Genomic DNA, 9028 nt, shown 5'->3' on the forward strand with positions numbered 1-9028 from the left:
TTATCTCTCTTTAATATAAAAGTTTTTATGTCATCTTTTTCTATATCATACATTTCTTATCACTTATGTCATTTGTATCGGATTTAAATTAATATTCTTTTTTTCAACCTGTAAAAGGTTTTTTTCTAAACTTTTATTTTCTAGAAATTATTTATACGTATGTGATTATATATATATATATATATATATATATATATATATATATAAACTACTGCGACACTTGTGTATGTATTGATGTATTATATTATGGTAATTTATATGTACAGTTGTAATATATATTTTGTTGTAATTTGTATTTGAATATATTTGTATTTTTCATATATTATATGAGTTATTGTTGTTGTCTTGAGTATTTTAATTTTTTTAAATTTAATTTGCAGTTATGGCTTGATTGTGTTTAATAACTCATACTGAAAGAAGAAAAAGATTCGTAATTATGTTGCGTGTGTGGTTAGATATGTGCTCTTTTTTGAGTTTATTATTCATAATGATGATGTCTACCTTAACAATTTTGTGTTCTAAGAAAAAACAAGTGAAATTTTATATTATTAATATTTTAGAGTCTCGAGAATGTACGTTACAGACAATGTATTCTAATGATGAAAAATGCATATCTCAACTTAGGATGAATCAACATGCTTTTGTAAAGTTGTGTGCAATGCTACAAACTATATTATCGGATGGTTAAAGCCAACAAGAAATATGTTTGTTGATACTTAAGTAGCAGGATTTTTGCATACCATGTAAAAAATAGGATCATTCAAAACAATTTCCAAAGGTCATACTTTGATATTGTATTAAGTGTTATTTTTTCATAAATGGAAATGGTTTAAATTACTTAAACCAATCTCCTACATTCGATTTATGACATAAACTTTTTTGAGTATGTAGTATCCATTGAGGCTCGAACCCACTTCGAGTCCATGTGGGAGTGTTAACCAGGACACCAGGTGCCACTAGACCACAAGGTCATTGGCACAATGTCAATATATCTTTAATAATATTTTATATTATTTCTAGAATTGTCTAAGTGTTTTAGATGGGACATTCATCAGAATAAAAGTGACATCAGAAAATAAACCTAGATATCGATCTCGCAAGGGTGAAATTGCAACAAATGTATTAGGTATATGTACACCTACTATGCAATTTGTCTATGTTCTTCCGATATGGAAAGAATATGTAGCCGACAGTAGAGTTCTTCGGGGTGCATTATCTAGAAGGCATCCACTTAAGGTTCCTAATGGTAAGCATTGAGTTAATACTCAATTTGGTCCCTCGACTATTTAGATTTCACCATTTTTGCGCCTCGACTACCAAAGTTACTCAATTTAGTTCCTAGCCATGCAATTTTTACTTAAAATAGTCCCTCGACTATTATGATTTTATCACTTTGATTCTCGACTACCAAAGTTGCTCAATTTAGTCCCTAACTATGCAATTTTTACTTAAAATGGTCACTCGACTATTACAATTTCACCACTTTGGTCATCGACTACCAAAATTATTCAATTTAGTCCCCAATTATGCAAATGTTAACCTAAAATGTAAGTTTAGTATGGATTGGAGATCTTTTTGAAGAGTCAATGACCAAAGTGGTAAAATCTTAATAGTCTAGGACCAAAGTGGTAAAATTCTAATAGTCGAGAGACCATTTTAAGTAAAAATTGCATAGTTAGGGGCTAAATTGAGCAACTTTGATAGTCGATGACTAAAGTGATGAAATTCTAATAGTCGAGAGATCATTTTAAGTAAAAATTGCATAGTTAGAGACTAAATTGAGCAACTTTGATAATCGAGGACCAAAGTTGTGAAATCCTAATAGTCGAGGGACCAAATTGGGTATTCATTCGGTAAGCATTATATATTAATACTCAATTTCAAATATGATGTAATATAATGCATTCTTATTAAACTATACAATTATGTTTATAGTTTATTATTATTTAGTTGACGAAAGATATGCTAATAGTGAGAGATTTTTTTACACTATTTAGAGATCAAAGGTACCATTTAAATGAATGGCGTTAAGGTCACCAACCAAGAACTCCTTAAGAGTTTTTTTAATATGAAACATGCAGCTGCTTGCAATGTCATAGAATAGTGTTTTGGGTTATTGAAAATTAAATGGGCTATACATAAAAGCCCATCATTTTATCCTGTTAGAAATTAGCATACATAAGCAAATTATACTTGCATGTTGTTTGCTTCATAATTTTATTAGAGATTAGATGAATGTTGATCTTATGGAAGATCAATTGGTACAAGGTAACGAAATACATGAAGATCATGATATTACACAAATAGAGCCTTCTGAAATTTGGAATAATTGGAGGACATAATTAGCAAATGACATGTTCAATGAATGAATAACATCTAGAAATTAATGGGGATTATATTTGGTAGTGCAATATTTTTCTTTTCTTTTTTAATGTTGTTTATGAACAATGTTATGTGTTTAAGTTTTGATGAATAACTTATTAATCCAATTTATGGACAATATTTTGTATTTGTGGTTTATGGACAATATTATGTATTTATAAATGTATTTTATTTGTAGTTAAGAATGACTTTTCCCCTACATTTGTAACCATTAGTTCTCAAAGTGCTAAGCAAACAAAAAGAAAGTGAATACCCGAATAAGACATTATATTAGTGTCTTGTTTGACTGAAATGCATGATGTAGGTGATGTAATAAATACACTCAGGTATAAGGGTATGAGTATAAACTATAATATAATAGCTTAGGTACTTAAGACCAAGGGTCGGAGGATCTCGAGCGTATAAGTATTCTAAAGAGAGAATGGTAAAATGTCCCCCATTACATGCATTTAATGTGGTATTTATAGGAGTTTGGAGGGAACACATGTCGAGAAGTCAACATGTGTGACACGTGTCCTTCATGCACTCGACGGCTAAGGAGTGGTGTCCACGTGTAATGGAATATCTGACCGACCAATAGTCATTGTGCCCGGTATTAACGTTATTATTGATACTCGTCTTCTTAATACTTATCATATGGAATCGGGAGCCCTAACCGAGCATTCAGGTCGGGGCTGAGTCTAAAGGTCTTTGAGTAGAAACTCATTAAGCGAAGAAGGAGCCTTGTCTTCTGGTTGGGTCGGGCGAATCCCCATGAGGTTGGACGCAGTCAGAAAGCGCCCATCTCTATGCATGGAGTCGGATCCGATCATGTGTTTAGTACGTATGGGTTGGTAGACCCGGGATATATTCCCTATCAGTAGGGAAATATAATTCCGATACAGGGTTCAAGACAGGTTATTTATTAGAACTTGGAAGAATGATTTTGAAAAAATTACCAAATTCTACCATAAAAGTTAAGCCACATATTGAGAGTAGAATTAAAACTTTGAAAAACGAATGTGTCATTATTCATGATATATGGTGCAAGGTAAAGACACTAGTGGATTTGGTTGGAATGCGCAAAAGCACATGGTTTATGCTGAAGATACAATTTAGAAATCATACTTAATAGTAAGTGTTAGAAAAGGAAGAGAATCTATGAAAAGAAAGATTATGTGTTTTATTGTTCTCACACACACTCCTTTTTTCTTCACCTCATCACACCTATTTATATACGTCTAGCCTAACTAACAATTAACCCTTTCACCTACTAGTCTTCTTCAACTAACATTCTAATACACAACTAGCATTCTACTACACAACTAACATTCTACCAACTAACATTCATACACATTCTACCAACTAACATTCTACCAACTAACATTCATACACAACTAACATTCTTCCAACTAACATTCTACTAACACTCCCCTCAAGTTGGAGCATAGATATTAATCATGTCCAACTTGTTATACAAATAACTAACTCGAGTTCCATTCAAGGCTTTTGTGAATAGGTTTCCTAATTGTTCTCCGATCTTCACAAATCCAGTAGAGATTAACCCTTGTTGTATCTTTTCACGAACAAAGTGGCAGTCGATCTCTATATGTTTGGTTCGCTCATGAAATACCGGGTTTAATGCAATATGGAGAGCAGCTTGATTATCACACCATAGTTCTTTAGGAATCGAAGCGTTGAAACCATATTCATTCAAGAGATTGTTTATCCACATCACTTCGCATGTTACTTGTGTCATCGTTCTATATTTGGACTCTGCACTCGAACGAGAAACCACGTGTTGCTTTTTACTCTTCCATGAAACCAGATTTCCTCCAAAGAAAACACAATATCCAGTTGTTGATCTACGATCCTCTTTAGATCCTACCCAATTAGCATTAGTGAAACACTCAATCTTTGTGTGACAATGATTCTTATACAGAATTCTATGTCATGGGGCTCGCTTCAAATAGCTCAAGATGTGCTCTACAGTTGCCCAGTGCTCAATAGTTGGGGATGTCATGTATTGACTTAAAACACTTACTGGGTATGCAATATTTGGACGAGTTACTATCAAGTAGTTTAGCTTTCCAACTAATCTTCTGTACCTCTCAGGATCTTCAAGCAATTGCCCTTCCTTTGATAGTTGCAAGCTCGGTATCATAGGAGTATTGCATGGCTTAGTACCCAATTTTCTTATTTCAGAGAGTAAGTCAAGTACATATTTTCTTTGAGATAGTAATATACCTGTTTTGCTCCTCATAACTTCAATACCCAGGAAGTACTTCAATGGTCCCAAATCTTTTGTTTGAAATTAACTATGAAGAAATGGCTTGAGAGATGAAATCCCTTCCATGTCACTTCCTGTAATAACAATATCATCCACGTAGACCACTAACCAAATGATGCCTGTTTTGGACCACTTGTAAAACATGGAGTGATTAGATTTACCTTTCACCATCCCAAATCTCTCAACAACTTGACTAAATTCTCCAAACCATGCGCGTGGACTTTGTTTTAACCCATAGCTATGGAGATTTGACCATAGCTATGCAAGAAAATAAATTGCTGAAATGATAATAATAGTTGAGCTGCCATTTAGTGTGGTAGATAAATCTAGTTTCAAGCACTTTGTTAGTATTTCCTTACCACCAACATTTGCGTTGCCATCTAGAAGAACAATAACTAGAGATTGCTTGGAAATTTATACTCAAACAAAAGCAAATATGAAGTGGATAATTAAACAGAGTAAACAACGAGTTTCTCTTACAACTGACACATGGACATCTAATCAAAGATTTTCATATATGTGTCTCACAGCCCACTAGATAAATGATGATTGGCAGATGCAAAAAAATGTCTTAAATTTTACTCCTATTGAATCTCATAGAGGTGCTGATATTGCTGAAGTAATTGAGAAGTGCCTGATTGAATGGGGGATTGACAAACTCTTTTGTGTCACTATTGACAATGCAAGTGCAAATGGTACTGCAATTAGATCATTAAAATCTTTTCTAAAGAATTGGGGAACAAGTATTTGTGATTCTGAGCACTTACATATCAGATGTGTTGCCCACATTCTGAATTTAGTTGTTCATGAAAGTTTAAAGGATATATCTGAGTCTGTGAATGCTGTTAGAGTTGTTGTTAGGTATGTTAGGCAGTCCCCAGTTAGGCTAAAAAAAGTTTAAGGATTGTGCTGAGAGGGAAAAAATTGAATGTACTGGATCTCTTTGTTTAGATGTGCCAACTAGGTGGAATAGCACATATATGATGCTAGATGTTGCAGAAAAATTTCAGATGGCTTTTGAGAGATATGATAGGCAAGATCCTCAATTTGAAAAGGAATTGAATGTTGCACCACTTAGAGTCCCAAATGACACTGATTAAAATGTTGAGAGAAGAATGGTTAACTTTTTAAAATTCTTCTATGACATGGCAGTTAGGGTTTTAGGGAGTTTATATGTCACTTCCAAATTCATTTATGCTTGAAATCAGTGCAATTGATAATATCTTGCAACATTGGAAATGTTCCACTGATATTGAACTCAATTTGATCGCAAATAGGATGAAATCAAAATTTGAAAAGTATTGGGGGCAGCTTGAGCAAATGAATAAAGTTATTTACATTGCTGTAATTCTTGATCCAACTAAAAAATAATTCCTCACATATTTCTTAACAAAAATGTATGGTTTAGAGAAGGGGAAAAAGCTTGAAAATGATTAAAGAGGCAACCTACAGATTATTTAATGCATATAGAAACTCTAATGAGTCATCTCATGTTCCAAAATCTGGTTTTAAAAATATGGGGTCAATTTCTTCAACTTCAGATAATGTAGTTTCTGGTTCTGATTGTCTAAGGCATTGCTGATCTAATGAATAACTTTAAAAAATTCAAAAATCAATTGGTTCTGCAATTGAAAAGACAGAACTAGACAAATATTTGGGTGAAGATGTAGAAGATGAACAATCCTTTGATATCTTGCGCTGGTGGAAGGTGAATCAACCAAGATTTCCAATCTTGGTTGAAATGGCAAGAGATGTGCTAGTTGTCTCAATTTCTACAGTTGCATCTGAATCAACCTTTAGTACTGGGGGCAGGGTACTAGATGAATTTTGAAGTAGCTTGACACCAAAAATGGCAGAAGCATTAATCTGTACCCAATATTGGATTCGACCTTGGGCAAAACCAGTCAATATTGAGGAGGATTGCAACCTTCTTGAGAAAATAGAACAAGGTAATAACATATTTTATATAATGATATGACTTAGAGTATTATGTTTTATTATTTGTATCTTGTGATTTGTCTAACACCACTATTTCATATTTATGTCACAGATGTTGTTGTGGATAACTCAACTCCAAATACTCTTGAATCTTAATAAGTAAAATGGTTATGGTATTTTTTGAGGTTATGGTTTTTGACTTTTTGTTATTTTTGAGGTTATGCTTTTTGTTACACTGCTGCTAGTTACTTGGATAGTTGGAACTTTGAAGTTTTAGTGGTATGTTGACTGTTGAGCAATACTCCATATTCATTCAATAGTTCAATTATTATTCAATCGATTAACATATTTGTTTTTAGAATGTTTTTTTGACTTTTTGGGAAGCTTAGTTGATTAGCAATGAAATTTTGAAACTGTGGTGAATTGGTAAACTACTAAACTGGCATAATTATAGGTGGTGAATTGGTAAATTTGTAAACATTTTTATAGTTTCATTTTAAGTCTTTACAGTTTTTTTTTAAATGCAATCATTAATTATTAACAGTTTTGTCTTTGCTACTATAAGCAGCTTGCAGTTTACAGTTCGTATTTTGCACTTCAATTACTTCATACTTCAATAGTTTGTATAAATCTATATATATATATATATATATATATATATATATATATATATATATATATATATATATATANTAGGCTAAAAAAAGTTTAAGGATTGTGCTGAGAGGGAAAAAATTGAATGTACTGGATCTCTTTGTTTAGATGTGCCAACTAGGTGGAATAGCACATATATGATGCTAGATGTTGCAGAAAAATTTCAGATGGCTTTTGAGAGATATGATAGGCAAGATCCTCAATTTGAAAAGGAATTGAATGTTGCACCACTTAGAGTCCCAAATGACACTGATTAAAATGTTGAGAGAAGAATGGTTAACTTTTTAAAATTCTTCTATGACATGGCAGTTAGGGTTTTAGGGAGTTTATATGTCACTTCCAAATTCATTTATGCTTGAAATCAGTGCAATTGATAATATCTTGCAACATTGGAAATGTTCCACTGATATTGAACTCAATTTGATCGCAAATAGGATGAAATCAAAATTTGAAAAGTATTGGGGGCAGCTTGAGCAAATGAATAAAGTTATTTACATTGCTGTAATTCTTGATCCAACTAAAAAATAATTCCTCACATATTTCTTAACAAAAATGTATGGTTTAGAGAAGGGGAAAAAGCTTGAAAATGATTAAAGAGGCAACCTACAGATTATTTAATGCATATAGAAACTCTAATGAGTCATCTCATGTTCCAAAATCTGGTTTTAAAAATATGGGGTCAATTTCTTCAACTTCAGATAATGTAGTTTCTGGTTCTGATTGTCTAAGGCATTGCTGATCTAATGAATAACTTTAAAAAATTCAAAAATCAATTGGTTCTGCAATTGAAAAGACAGAACTAGACAAATATTTGGGTGAAGATGTAGAAGATGAACAATCCTTTGATATCTTGCGCTGGTGGAAGGTGAATCAACCAAGATTTCCAATCTTGGTTGAAATGGCAAGAGATGTGCTAGTTGTCTCAATTTCTACAGTTGCATCTGAATCAACCTTTAGTACTGGGGGCAGGGTACTAGATGAATTTTGAAGTAGCTTGACACCAAAAATGGCAGAAGCATTAATCTGTACCCAATATTGGATTCGACCTTGGGCAAAACCAGTCAATATTGAGGAGGATTGCAACCTTCTTGAGAAAATAGAACAAGGTAATAACATATTTTATATAATGATATGACTTAGAGTATTATGTTTTATTATTTGTATCTTGTGATTTGTCTAACACCACTATTTCATATTTATGTCACAGATGTTGTTGTGGATAACTCAACTCCAAATACTCTTGAATCTTAATAAGTAAAATGGTTATGGTATTTTTTGAGGTTATGGTTTTTGACTTTTTGTTATTTTTGAGGTTATGCTTTTTGTTACACTGCTGCTAGTTACTTGGATAGTTGGAACTTTGAAGTTTTAGTGGTATGTTGACTGTTGAGCAATACTCCATATTCATTCAATAGTTCAATTATTATTCAATCGATTAACATATTTGTTTTTAGAATGTTTTTTTGACTTTTTGGGAAGCTTAGTTGATTAGCAATGAAATTTTGAAACTGTGGTGAATTGGTAAACTACTAAACTGGCATAATTATAGGTGGTGAATTGGTAAATTTGTAAACATTTTTATAGTTTCATTTTAAGTCTTTACAGTTTTTTTTTAAATGCAATCATTAATTATTAACAGTTTTGTCTTTGCTACTATAAGCAGCTTGCAGTTTACAGTTCGTATTTTGCACTTCAATTACTTCATACTTCAATAGTTTGTATAAATCTATATATATATATATATATATATATATATATATATATATATATATATATATATATATA

Source organism: Ipomoea triloba, chromosome 5, assembly GCF_003576645.1.
Source record: "Ipomoea triloba cultivar NCNSP0323 chromosome 5, ASM357664v1".
Taxonomy (NCBI): domain Eukaryota; kingdom Viridiplantae; phylum Streptophyta; class Magnoliopsida; order Solanales; family Convolvulaceae; genus Ipomoea; species Ipomoea triloba.